Source organism: Peromyscus maniculatus, chromosome 1 (assembly GCF_049852395.1).
Source record: "Peromyscus maniculatus bairdii isolate BWxNUB_F1_BW_parent chromosome 1, HU_Pman_BW_mat_3.1, whole genome shotgun sequence".
In the NCBI taxonomy this organism is placed as follows: Eukaryota; Metazoa; Chordata; class Mammalia; order Rodentia; family Cricetidae; genus Peromyscus; species Peromyscus maniculatus.
This window is the reverse complement of record NC_134852.1, coordinates 55,680,225-55,694,684: the sequence shown is the minus strand read 5'-3', so window position 1 is coordinate 55,694,684 and position 14,460 is coordinate 55,680,225. Positions and strand designations below refer to the sequence as shown.

The window sequence follows — 14,460 nt, the reverse complement described above, 5'->3', positions numbered from 1 at the left end:
TCATGACTGTATGAAGGTGAATTCATGACTGTGTGAAGGTGAATTCATGACTGTATGAAGGTGAATTCATGACTGTATGAAGGTGTATGAAGGTGAAAGGTCATAGCTAGGTTGAGTGAGGACAGCAAATTGATCAAAGATTGTATTCCACATGAATTACAGCTCTAACTTGTGAATGTACTTTTCTGTTTTTCATTTCAGCCTCCTGAGTTTCTGATGAAACCTGTAGCTAGAAACCCTTTGACTAATGACTTTTGCTGGCTAATACTGTTTGTATAGAGGTAATTTCCATGAAAAAGGGATGCATTTTACTTGAGAAAGAAAAGCACAAAACACAACTTTTTTAGCTTCTGATGTTAGGAATCATTTCCAGATATATATGTAGATCAAAGGAGAGAAAACACAGGGTCACATATTTTATGTCAAAACGGTGTAATAGTACATCTAAAAACTTGATGGGATTTCAAATATTTAATGAAGATTCTTATCATTGAATTGCAGAAACTTGATGTTAGGATTTGAACATGACTGAGGTCCCCATTTACCTCGAGTACTACATAGAACCCTCTCAGAGACCACCAGCTGGCTGATCTACCATTTGTTCTTAAATTCATCATTACCATACCACCTCTAATATAGCAAAGCAAAATGAATTTCCATCACCCAGATATGTAATCCTTTCCACTAATTTTGCTGGTGTGTGCACATGTCCAGTAATACAATATTTCCCTACAAGAAACCTTACAGTATAATCTTCATCTCCTTAAAAAGGATCATCAGTTATAATATTTATATTTATTTAATTTTATCCTCACATGACATATGTGTAATTGCTCTCTTTCCTTTGTAAATTAATTATATGGTTTATGAAAACTTCAGCGAGTTTTTCAGCAGGAAATTCTTTTTTGCATTTTATATTCATATATTATAAAGAGCATTCTAAATTTAATTTTCCACATATTAGCCCAGTCATGTTCCCCACTCATCTTATTTACAAATAGCTGCATTTAGCTTGTTTGCATTATGTATATATATAAGTGTGTTCTCATCTCATTGTGCTTTAATTTAAATTTTAATTGTTTTATTATGGTGAAAGGCTATAACAATTTAGGTATTCATAACTTACTGTGCTTAAAGCATATCTCCTCTTCTAGAAAAATTTACATAATCAAAAATCATACAGTTCGTACTAAGGAATAATAAACTACTAAGGAAATAATAATACTTTATGAATGAATGGTTTCTTCCAATGAGAAGATAATTAAGTAAGAATACTTTAGCTCCAACTCTGCCTGTTGTTTACTTGAATTCTTATGCATCCATGGGTTGGAAAGACTGATAGCATATCCAGCACTGGGGAGGACAAGTAATGGAGAAAGAAGAACTATTAGTTCTTGATAATGCCAGTTGACATATTTCAAACTCTAAATCACATTTATAGATTTTTAAGACAATATTAATTAATGGGTGATCAATAATAAATGTACTTGGGAATTCACTTTTCTTATTCCAGCTGGCACACCGTACCATCCACTCAGTCAAATACTGCAGGTGGTAATGTCAGTCTGACATTGCTCAGGTCAAATTCAAGTTCATAAAGACCCTTGTTTCAAACAGCCATCTTGTAAACAATGCCATTGTCCTCTTTATATGTTGCCTTATTCATCTCAATAATCATGTCATTTCATCCTACATTACTAATTGTCTTGTTTCACTTGCTTACCCTCAATGTTCTTGTTTGTCTATGATTGCATAGATTGAAATGTACAATGTGCACACATATACAAAAACACAAATGCACATGCACACTGTATACTCATGAAGTCATACAGATAAATACATAAGCATATTACTAATGCATAAATATTTATACATATATACAGATAAATGTGCAAACATGAATATATACATATATATGCATGTACATACAGAAGCATACATATGTACACGACTCAGAAAATAGGCAAAGTCACATACACAAATATAGGTGTCTTCACTGGTATATATACAAAAATGCAATCATATACATATGCTTACACACAAACACATATACACATTCACACAAAAAATATACATGATCTATACTGTACACACACAAGAATGCATGCACATACACATACATACACAATACACAAATATACACATAAAAACACATGCATAAATTTACAAAAAAACTCATATAGAACAAACTCATATGTACAATTACACACACATACACAAGCACACACAAATGCACACTTAACACACATATACATGCAAACACATACAGATATAAATACACACAAATACATACATATGTACAATGCACACATACACATGAACATACATATATGCATACCTAAATACACATACATGTAAATAAACACAGAACACATACATATACAATGCATGCATACACAGGCACACACATACACACATGCACATGCACACTTGCAAACGTACATATACACCTGCACACACAGATTGAACTAGCTGCTGAAGCCAGGCTGATGACCATGCGCCTGTCCTCACTGACTTTGATGCTTTATCTTTGCAATAGTTTATTTTCCCTCCTCACTCAACTGTGAGTCTGTTAAATACTGCTTTCAGAGGAAGATGGGTTCATGGTTGTGTGAAATCACCACTCCGTTTCCTGATCTTTGGGTCAGTAATGATCTTGCTGGAGACTAGCAGAATGTGTCCTGTCATCTTTAGCGTTTTGGCCTCCTCCACACGAATATTATGTATTTATGCCATTCCATCTTCGAGAGGGACTCACATCCCAATCACATGTGAAAGGAGGACTTATCCCTTATACACTCAATGGCAGAATTATTAAAGTGAGGTTGTCTTTTTTTTTGTTGTTGTTACTTTCTGTTTGATGGAATGTGTGTAAATGCTCATGAGAGATTATCATTACTGGTAAGCCTGGATGTTTAGCAGCTCAGTTTTAGCTCACAGACTGTTAAGACTAAACCTCTCTAGGAGTAAAGTGAACAGATGCCACAGCTCATTTGCATGAAGATGAGAGGATTCTGAGTGAAGTGAAGTGGTAATTAGGTCCATGGAAAGGAATCAGCAAAGTGATGGTGCCTCCCAGTTTATGCTTGAACTTGCTGAGCACCTGACAATTGTCAATGCATCTTTTTCTTTTTCATGGGAACTCCTGGGTCTTCACAGCCTTTGGGCATCTGGAGAAAATACATAGTATTTTCAGTTCTTGGGGGTGCAGACTGTTCTCTGAACAGTAAGCAGATCATTAATGAATATATTAACTTGATGTTCTTTGCAAATATTTATTTAAAGGCTTAAGGGGATATGAAAAACAAAGCCTTTATAAGTTGAAATGAGTCTTGCTACCTATGCAAAAGTCTATTTGAACCCATTGTTTATCTTCTGTGTTATCTTTCACAGAAGCATGGTGTGAGAAGAAAGGGACTGTTGTGTAATTAATTGAGATATTTAAAAGGGAATTTTCATGTGATAAAAGCCTGGAGTTACATATCAAGTGTTACCTTAGGAAGATCTTCAACTTTCCATCAAAATTATAATTTCAGAGAGATGTTTGAATATTACATTTCCCATTGCACACTGAAGAACAGAGTCAAAGAGTTTCACTTCTACACAAGTAAATCTACAAAATATGTTAAAATTCCAGCATTAGAAATCCACATTGCCCAATATGTGTGAACAATAATTCCACCAGTAACATATGTGCACACCAAATTGTGAACAAAGTGCCCCTTTCCTTTACACATTCTAGTCAGAAATGAGGAAAAATATATACCTAAGGAGAATCACCTTGGTAAAGACATCAATTTGGGAATCATTCATGAAGGAGCATGCACACATCCCACCCCATCCCCCACTCTTGCCAGTTAGAAATGCAGTTAACAGTCTACTGCTTGTGACTGTCAGAGTGGAGGGAGAGCTTGTGGGACTGACTCTGTAGTCCAGGTGTAACGTGTCATGTGGGACTGAATTAGAGGACCCCCGTGCTTTGGCAGTGGGGGATTTCTAGCACATGGAGACCTGCCCCTGTCAGCAGTGACTGTGTTAAGAAAGTAAGTGTGACAGTTTGGTTTCTCTTATCTCATTAAGAGAGTGTTTGAGATTTACTAAAGAAGATATTTCTACCATCTAAGATCTCCAATGCTTCAGGGTTGAATTACAAAACTGGGAATAGTGTTACTGGAAAAGGATCAAAGGGTAGCTGTGGTGGTAATCTAATTGTACTGAATTATTATTTTGATTGTATGTTAATAAATAAAGTTGTCTGGGAGTCAGAGCTATTAGAGCCATAGCAAGAGTGTGGCGGTGGTGGCACACGCCTTTAATCCCATAGATATCTGTGTGTTCAGGGTCAGAGCTATTAGAGCCATAGCAAGAGTGTGGCGGTGGTGGCACACGCCTTTAATCCCATAAGATCTCTGTGTGTTCAGGGATACAGCCAGCATTGGAGACATATGCCTTTAAGACCTAGGGGGCTGTACATTCAGACAGTGACGAGGCAGTCATGTGTTTGGGTTTACAACCAATGAGAAGGCAGAACAACATACTTTAAAAAAACGAACCGACAGGAAGTAGGTCTCTTTTCGCGAAGCTGGGACAGCAGGAGGAAGGGTGAGATTTTAGCTCTGAGCTCTGACTTCTCGGCTTTCTCTTTTAAAAAAAAAAAAAAAAGTCTGCAGGAAACCATGACCATGCTTAACAGCAACTTTGAAATCTTCAAAAGGACTATGGTAAAACCATTAAGCTGATTAACACCACGGAAAGATCTGCTTTGGACTACAAACTGGTTAGGACAATTCTGAGATGGCTAGCTGAGATGAACCAGCCTGACAGACTACTCGAACAAGGACTTGAAACAAGCCCTGAACTTTCCTATTATGCAGAGACTGGACAAACGATACAGGACTTGATGATTAACCCCCAAATTTTCTTTTCAAGATTCCCTAAAGATATCTTCACCCCTAGAAAGCAAAAAGAAAAAAAGAATATAGATATGAGATAGATCATCGAATCTACTCTGAGAAAAAAGATAAAGAAATAATAGGATAAATAGGTAGATCACTGAATCTACACTGAAGAAAAAGGGGAAGATATAAAAATGACAAAAGGTAGACTACTGAATCTATTATGAAAAGAAAGAAGAGAAAATATGGATATGATAAGGTAAAAAGGGAGATTATGGAATCTACTTTTAAAAAGGAACTACTTGTTTTAAATAAGATAAGTAATGAAAATTTTTTGGTCTGAGTTTATCAGATGTTACTGGACTGGACATTGTTAATATATATAATGGAGTTTTTTATCTGAAAAATGTTAATGGACTAGACATCATTAATGTAATTTTGGCTGTATATATTGTATATACTTATTAGATAGTTTTTCTTGTATTAGTTATAAGCTTTTTAATTTTAGACAAAAAGAGTGGAGATGTGGTGGTATTGTGTTCACCAAAATATTGTGTACCTTAATAAACTTACCTGGGGTCAGAGAACAGACAAGCCACTAGTTAGTCAGTGATAGCACACGCCTTTAATCCTAGCATTCCAGAGATAGAAATCCCTCTGGATCTCTGTGAGTTCAAGGCCACATTGGAAATAGCCAAGCATGGTGACACACACCTTTAATCCCAGAAAGCCAGCCTTTAATCCCAGGGTGTGGTGGTAGAAAGTAGAAAGATATATAAGGCGTGAGGACCAGAAACTAGAGGCTTTTGGCTGGTTAAGCATTTGGCCTGGTTAAGCTTTCAGGCTATGGAGCAACACAGTTCAGCTGAGATTCATTCTGGATGAGGACTCAGAGGCTTCCAGTCTGAGGAAACAGGACCAGCTGAGGAACTGGTGAGGTGAGATAGCTGTGGCTTATTCTGTCTCTCTGATCTACCAGCATGGACCCCAATAACTCGCCTCGGGTTTGATTTTATTAATAAGAACCTTTAAGAATCCTGCAACAGGTAGCAATTAGATATGTAAGAATACAGAAATGGACCTTGAGAGGGAAGGCTAGACAGCTCTCAACAGACCTCTCTGGAACAGCAGAACTTAACCTGATTTATTAACTTATTTTTCATGGTGGAAATTGAAGCTAAGATCCAGTGCATGTATTTTAAAACATATTTATTTTTTTGAAAACTTACTACAAAATATTTTGATCATATTCACTCTCTATTATCTCAACTCCTTCAAGAGCTCCTTCAACCTCCCTACCCTCTCAACTTCATATTCTTTCTTCATTTTGTATAATAAGTTTTCTAGGCCATTTAGTAGTCCTGCATACTCATGGTAATGAGGCACTCCAGAGCAGCACCGTAGATTTACCAGAAGCCACACCATTAAAGGAATCTGACTTTCTCCCTCCCATTACCTATCCATTGTACACTTGAGCAACGCTTGATACTCACAACCCAAACTCATGAACTTTCTTTTCAGACTTCACTATGACTGTACATAAATCAACATTAATTTTATGACTTGTCTATTCTTCAAATTCAGACAACATTTTCTATTTGTAGGGCACCTACAGCCCAGTCAGTCTTTATTAATTGAATGTAATTCACCAAGTCCAGGATGGCCTACCTTTGTATCAAAACACACATCTCTTCTACTTCATGAAATATCCTTCTACTGTTCCTTTATTTGTTTCTTTTTCCTGTTGTTGAATTAAATTTATTTCTTAACCAAAGACATCAGATATTTTCTGTGGCTCTAATACATATGGAAAGCTTCTTTCCCTTTGCTCAATTTCATACTATCTTTATATTTTGGTTTATATTTTATATGAATTTCTTTTATTTTGTCATGTTTAAGGTCTTTTTTGTATATAAATAAAAGAGTTTCTGGCATGTAATACTACTGAGTAAATGGATAAATTTTCAGAATTGATATAATTGCCATAGAAAAATGATGAAAGCAATCTACATATCAGCCCAAACTAAGGTACTCTCTGCCTTTTTTGTCTTAATATTCCTGCCTACACCTTTTGTTAAAACACCACAAAAAATGACTACATGGAGATATGTCTCCTCTCCATGTCAAACTCTTTCAGTGAACCACAGAAAGAGGAGAGGAAAAGTGCAGGACGATATTTTCAAAGCAAGATGAAATGAGTTACAGCTTCAGAATCACAGCCTAGATATTCACTGCTGAGACTGATGAGACTGTTTAGAATAGGCAAGAAGAGGCCTGATTCTTCAGGACTTTAGAATGCTACAAACCTATAGTCAGAAACAAAGTCACTTTGAGAATGCTTACACTAGAAATTCTCCTATTCATTGTGCTCAACTATGTGAGCAATTATTCTTATTAAATTATGAACTTAATTCAACTTGTGAGCCCTAACTCTGGCAAGACATCCAGCCAGGTAGAGCCACCTTTCCCTTTTTCCCTTCTTCTTCTTCTTCTTCTTCTTCTTCTTCTTCTTCTTCTTCTTCTTCTTCTTCTTCTTCTTCTTCTTCTTCTTCTTCTCCTCCTCCTCCTCCTCCTCCTCCTCCTCCTCCTCCTCCTCCTTCTCCTCCTCCTCCTTCTTCTTCTTCTTCTTCTCCCTCCTCTCCTCCTCCTCCTCCTCCTCCTCCTCCTCCTCCTCCTCCTCCTCCTCCTCCTTTTGTAGATCAGGCTGGTTTCACACTCACAGAGATCTATCTGTCTCTGAGTGCTGGAATTAAAGGAGTGGCCCATCACACCTGGCTTCAAGTAGAGCCTTCTTATCACTATTCCAGGAGTGTAGTTTTTCTTATTAACATCTAGAATTAAGGAAGCTCTTGAACAAGATAAGCCCCATGTCCAGTATCATGATTGTGAGATTCTTGTGCCAGTTGCAACTCTTCACACTTCATTTGACTGAATTTCTAACTCTTTAATTATTTTTATCCTTCTCTATCCATATTTCTACTGTCTTTACTTCATATACAACTGGATTTTATTTCCATTTCTTTCTGAATGTTGTGTATGTCTTTAGAACAATATCTTTCTACTTAAACTAGATATGTTTGAGGGAAAACTCCAATTTAAGAGAGTTCAAATCTCTTGCAAATCACCATCTCTTTCACCATTTCATTCATTTTTTTGATTTCCCATATGATTGTATAACTGTGCCAAGATTTCAAGTACTCCTGATACTATTTCTAAAGATGCCCAAACTTGTTGAGATCCCATGGGAGACATTCTATTCTCACAGAGTGTGTAAATCACATGGACAGCCTGTCTCCAAGAAGACATTACTTTGTTGTATGACACAGTTCACCAGACCTTCAGATTGGAGATTATTAGCAAGTAGCAGGTTAGCCACTAAAATTGTCTCTTGGTTCAGCAAGCATTTACTATACATAGAAAATGTTGTTCTTTATAATACTTTATATTAACCTGATTTCAGGTAGTTATGGACTATTTCCTGTGTATTAGTGATTTCTTACATGTTTATCTGTGTATCACAAGCATGCATGGTGGCCTCTGAGTCCAGAATAGGTTGTCAAATCCCTGGCAACTTATTACCTGTCATGTGTGTGCTGGGAATCAAACACAAGTAACCTTCAGGAGCAGCGAGTAATTTTAAATTTTGAATCCATCTTTGACTCTCTTGAGTCTTATTTTGAATCCATCTCTTCAGCTCTAGTCATTGATTGATTTATTTATTTTTTATTTTCTTATTTTTTTAAGTCATTGATTTTTTTAAAAGAACTTATTTTAAACCTAGGCTGTTGCCAAGATAATAAGTTGCCCTCCACAAACTGATAGCAAGTTCCCATTGCTGAAGACAATACCTATACATGAAGAGGTTGAGCTGGTGGCTACATAGAATCTGCTCACCACCATGTTCTAGTGTCTTTGACATGGAAGCATACTCTGTAGGCTACCAAAAGAGAAACAACCTAACCACCAAATCTTTGATCTACAAGGATATACATATACATGCTGGTAAAATATACTAGGGCAATGGTGGCACAAACTCTGTGAGAATAACCAACTGATGTCTGATTTGACTTAAAGCCCACTCTGTGAGAGAGCACCCATACCAGACATTGCTTGTGACCAAGAAACAGACTAGATAGCTCAGAGAACTAAGAAAGAACCAAATGTTATTTCTCTAAAAAAAAAAAGTAACAATAAAATGACTAAAATGACACCTAATGATATTTTACTATACTCCTAAATCGGTGCCTTATTCAGTCATCATCAGAGAAGCAGATGGAAACAGATGCAGAGACCCCCCAGTCAGACATTACACACACACACACACACACACACACACACACACACACACACACACACACATATTGGAACACACAGCTTTAAATGAGATGTCTCCATCAACTTTCCCCACCTCAGAATTCAGGGAACCCCACAAGAGAGGAATCAGAAGGAACAGGGGTAACAGAAGGTATGGAGAACACCAAGAAAACAAGGCCCTCTAAAACAACTGAGAAAATCTTGTATGAACTCACAGTCTGAAGCAAGAAAGCACAGTGTAGATGTAACCAACCATCTTATTAAATAAGAAACACAGAACCAAAGCAAAGTAGAAAGCCAAGAGGTCAGAGCTAAGAGCTAAAACCTTACCCTTCCTCCGGCGGTGGTCCTACCTCTCCAAACCAGAGCTACTTCCTGTGTTAAAGTCTTTATATAGAGTTTCTGTTCTGCCTTCTCATTGGTTGTAAACCCAACCACATGACCTCCTCGTCACGGCCTGTCTGTATAGACCTCCAGGTTTTCTATGATTGGTATTGAGATTAAAGGCATGTGTATCCAGTACTGGCTGTATCCCTGAACACACAGAGACTTACCTAGCTCTGCCTACCAAGTGCTGGGGTTACAAGCATACGCCACCACTGCCCTGCTTTCCCATGGCTTGCTAATAGCTCTGACCCCCGGGCAACTTTATTTATTAACTAACAAATAACATTTTAATACAAATAAAATGTCACCATAGCACAGGGCCTACATGCACCAGGTCTTCTGTATATACACTATAGCTTTCGTTTCATACTTTATGGAATTCATGAATGTGAAAATGAATGGGTCTCTGATTCTTGTGCCTTCTCTTTTATTTTTCTGTTGGCTTGGACTATCCAACTTCAGTATGATTTTTTTCATCTTATTATATTTTATTTTGTTATGTTTTTTGGTATCTCCTAGAAGCCTGTTCTTTTCTAAAGAGAGACAGAATGGGAATGGATCTAGGTGAGAGAGAAGGCAGGAAGTAACTGGAACACGTAGAGGGAGGAGAAATTGTATTCAGATTATATTGCATGAGAAAAGAATCAGTGTATAAGAAAAGGGAAAACTCAATACATTTTAAAAAGAATATAAAGAAAATGTGGTTATGAATTTGAGTAGGAGCAAGGTAAGTAAACATTGGATGAGTTTGAGGGAGGAGAAGAAAAGAGATGTTTCATTTTTTTGCTTTTTGGCTGTTTTGGGGGGACCTGCCACCCAGCTCCCAAATAAATCACACACAGAGGCTTATTATTACTTATAAATGTCTAGCCTTAGCTTAGCTTGTTTCTTGCCAGCTTCCCTTAACTTAGCCTATCTACTTTTTGCCTCTGGACTTTTCCCATTCTCTTACTCTGTAAATCTTACTCTTACTCTGTGGCTTGCTGTGTCATCATCCAGCTGGCTGCTGGAGTCCTCCTCCTTCTCTGGCTACTTCTTTTTTCTCCTTCCCAGATTTCTCCTTCTATATAGTCTCTCTGCCTGCTAGCCCTGCCTATACTATCTCCTGCCTTGACATTGGCTGTTCAGTTCTTTATCAGATCATCAGATATTTTATCTAGTCAAAGTAACACAGCTTCACAGAGTTAAACAAATGCACCATAAACAAAAGTAGCACACCTTAAAATAATATTCCCCAACAGGGATAAAACCTATAAAGATAAATAAGAATAATAAAATAATTTATTTTAAATCTTCTCATTCCCTTCTCAGGGATCTATGTTGTCTATGAAAGTTTGTACATAGACAGTTGATGTTTGTGAGTTTTACCTTTCAGACATACCAGATATCTATCAGAATTTTACAATTTAGAGCTAATACATTGTACTTTAAAGGTGTTCTGACCACTGAAGAGCTGTAGTTTCTAAAAGATGAGCAACAATCAAGCAAGGGAGAACAAAGCCTTCCCCTTAAAGCATATCAAAATGGGTACTTTCAAGGGGGTGGTGGGACTAGAGACAATGTCTCTGCATTTCTGGATTTCCTGGAGATGACTGTGTAGATCAAGCTGGCCTCTAGCTACTGAGATCTTCTTGACTCTGCCTTCAGACTGCTAGGGTTAAAGTTGCACATCACTATGCCTTGCTACTGGTTTTGAGACTGTACAATCTCTAGTTTAATGTTCTATTTCTGTCCTACTGTAACCATGTAAACATGGTTGAATAAGCATGAAATGAGTGCCTTTTTGATGAGAGTGTGGATTGGTTTTGAACAGAAGTTTAGAGTCACTGACATACAGAGTTTGCTCCTATAAACACTTTCTCAAGCAACACTAATGTTTGTTTAGATTACTCTAGACAGTGCATGTCTGATTCTAGTCCATCCTTACCACAACTTCCTGTCTCAAATAAATACCACACAAGTATAAAATATTCTGAAAAAACAAGACTCAATATGGTTATTCCACAATAGCTCTGCGGTTGTGCTGTGGATCTAACAGAATGACCTCCCAACTGGAAACAAAGTATTTCAGGGGGAGGAACTGATCAGTGAACATGGGCTCTCATTCTGATCTTAGCCTCAAACCTCACAAGAAAACAAAAGCAGTTTTGGTCAGTCAAACATAAAACCCTCCATGAAGCCTGTGGGTTTTTTTTTAATTGATTGCTTTCCAATAAGTCTGATTCATTGTGTGTTGAGATGAGGAAACTACAACCTCAATTAGCCCAGCTCACCCCTTCAACCCAACAGGCAATTAAAGAAAGACAACAAGCACTTTGGTATACAGTTTGTTGTAAAGGGCAAGACTTTGAATTTTCTCTTAACTCACCAGACAGATATTGGAAGTTTTAAAAAAAATAAGAAAAGGTAAAGAATAAAGGAGAGATGCAAATATGCATTCAAAATAATAATCTCAATGTATGTTTTAATGGGAAAGTTTCCATATACTAACAGAAAATGATAACAAATTCATATATAACTTGTCATAAGTAGAAGTTATATATAAATGTGCCACAAAATAAGAATATAAATATAAAACTGAAATTGTCAATTAAACATCATCAAATTACCAAACCAGGGATTAGTAAGCATTTAGGAACAAAACAAAAAATTAAGCTTATAAATATGAAAAATATATCTGAGTGAACATGCATTATGTAATATTTCTCCAATTTGGAAATGCTGAAACAAAGGACAGATGATGATAATTACAAGCTGAGAAGAAAGAAAATTAGAAAAAAATGAACTCAGTAGTATGGAAACCCTACAGACAATCAATGCAGAACATGAAATGAACTTAAACCCAGAACGGGTTTACACATGCAGAAGGTCTGATTTGTATCCCTGACTTTGATGCTGTTTTTGTTCTGCCCACTGCCCTCAGCAGTGTTCACCTCTACTGCCTTGCATGCTCAGGCTGTGGTGAGAAAAACCCATAGCCTGGGTGACTTGAGAGCAAACACTTATTTCTCCAGGTTCTGGAGGTTTTTGAAGTCTAAGATCAAGTTACCCGCAGACATAGTGCCCGGCGAGCTATCCAGGTTTCTTATGCCTTCTCAGAAACAGGCATGGGAGGGATTACGATGTTTTCTTATTGGGGTATGACCTTCTAATGAGGGCTCTAGCCTCATGACCAGATTATCTTGACAAAAGCCCCACTTTCTAGTATTTGAGTACTGTGAAAGAGGATTTTATTTGTATTTATCAGGGAGATGTGAACAAAAACGTTTTCTTCCAAAATAAGGCATCAAGGATACATTTAAGAAACAATTCTAGGCAAGTTCAACTTGGTGAAACAGTGAGTCTGTGGGGGTGCTTTACAGAGGCATTATTTACAGAGAATGGCTGAGGGGTTTCTTGCAGAGCATGGATGAGGCAATATTCTATTTTTTATTTTTATTTTTTACATATGTCACATCCTGACCTCGGTTTCCCTTTTCTCCACTTCTCCAAGCTCCTTTACCTCCCTCTGCCCAGATCCACTCCTCTTCTGTTTTTCTCAAAAAAAAAAGAAAGAAAAACAGGATTCTCAGGGATAGCAACTGAAGATGGCATAACAAATTACAGTAAGGCTAGGCACAAACATATCAAGGCTGATTGAGGTGACCCAGCAGGAGGAAAAGGGTCCCAAGAGCAGACAAAAACACCAGAGATAAGCTCCCCCCTTTCACTGTTAGGGGCACCACAAGAACACCAAGCTATAAAACAATAATGTATATGCAAAGGACCTAGCTCAGACCCATATAGGGTCTGTGATTGGTGATTGTCACATCAATCTCTGTCAACCCCTATGAATTCTGCTCAGATGACTCTGGGTTGGTGTCCCCAACTTCTCTAGTTCCTAGAATCTTTCTGGGTGAGGTGTTCTTTATAGGAAAAATGGTTGAAAAATGGGTGCTTCACCAGAAATCCCACTAGAGTACTTGGCAGCTGCATCATTGGAATGAGTGCCCAGTCAACTGTCAACCTTCTCCATATTCTATTGTCTCTCTCATGACCACTTTCATATAGTAGGATACATGAAAATGGGGTGGAGAAAGGGAGAGGCTGGAAGTTCATGGTATATTCCTTGCTAATAGGTCTGGTCTTTGGTGGTGTTGTGTGGGTTAACTCAACTGTTGTGATTTCAAGATTCCAATAAGCATGGCATGTCTGAAGGAAAGGGTTCCACAATAAAATGCTTTAGCATAGTTTTTGGGAGAATATAATTTCATATCATAACATTGTATAATATCAAGTTCTATGAGGAAAACTATTAAAAACCTGTATATCTAATGTTAATGCTATGTAGTTAGTATGTGTTTAAAAGTAAGTCTTGTTTGTTTAGGTACTGATGAGGTTAAAGCATAAATTCTCTTATAATCTATGGAACACAGAAAAGGGAACTAATAGATGGATAAATAGATGCCTACTAGAAAGACATGATTTGGAAGGGTTTTTTTCTAAGTAAGACAAAAGCTGTGTTTAGCCCCACAGCTTTCCATTTCCTTAACAGCTAAAACAAAGACAGAAGAGGAGAGATTGAGGCTGTTACAGAGCAAAGATCAAAGGATGCATTGAAGGAGGCTGTGAGAAAGGAGAGCTTATACAAAAGAACTGAAGGACATTCTAAGTCTAGAAATGGTATAGATGGATTGAAGATGCCCATGAGGCAGTAGTGCTGGTGTTTAATGAATTCTGCAGAGGTTTTATGGCCAATAAGAGTGTGAATTACCATGCCAAACAACTGACCAAAACAAAGTGAAACTAATTCAGGAGGTTTTTAGCAGATACTCTTTCATGAACATATTTGGTTGCTGGATGTGAAGAGATAGTACCCAATCCT

General features: G+C 37.3%; 2 long non-coding RNA genes across 2 annotated transcripts in view; one reads left to right on the top strand and one right to left on the bottom strand.

Annotated features, from left to right (window-relative positions):
- Positions 1-1,208: 1,208 nt before the first annotated feature.
- Positions 1,209-3,867, bottom strand: LOC143266917 (uncharacterized). The gene is made up of 3 exons (XR_013041754.1): positions 3,767-3,867; positions 3,495-3,613; positions 1,209-3,170 (listed from the first exon to the last, which is right to left on the bottom strand). It is a non-coding gene; the product is annotated as an uncharacterized LOC143266917 (long non-coding RNA).
- Positions 3,868-3,895: 28 nt separating this feature from the next.
- The window catches only part of LOC143266916 (uncharacterized), a 68,327-nt gene continuing 57,762 nt past the window's right edge, over positions 3,896-14,460 (top strand). The window contains exon 1 of the long non-coding RNA XR_013041753.1: positions 3,896-4,043. This is a non-coding gene — a long non-coding RNA (uncharacterized LOC143266916). The remainder of the gene's footprint in view (positions 4,044-14,460) is intronic.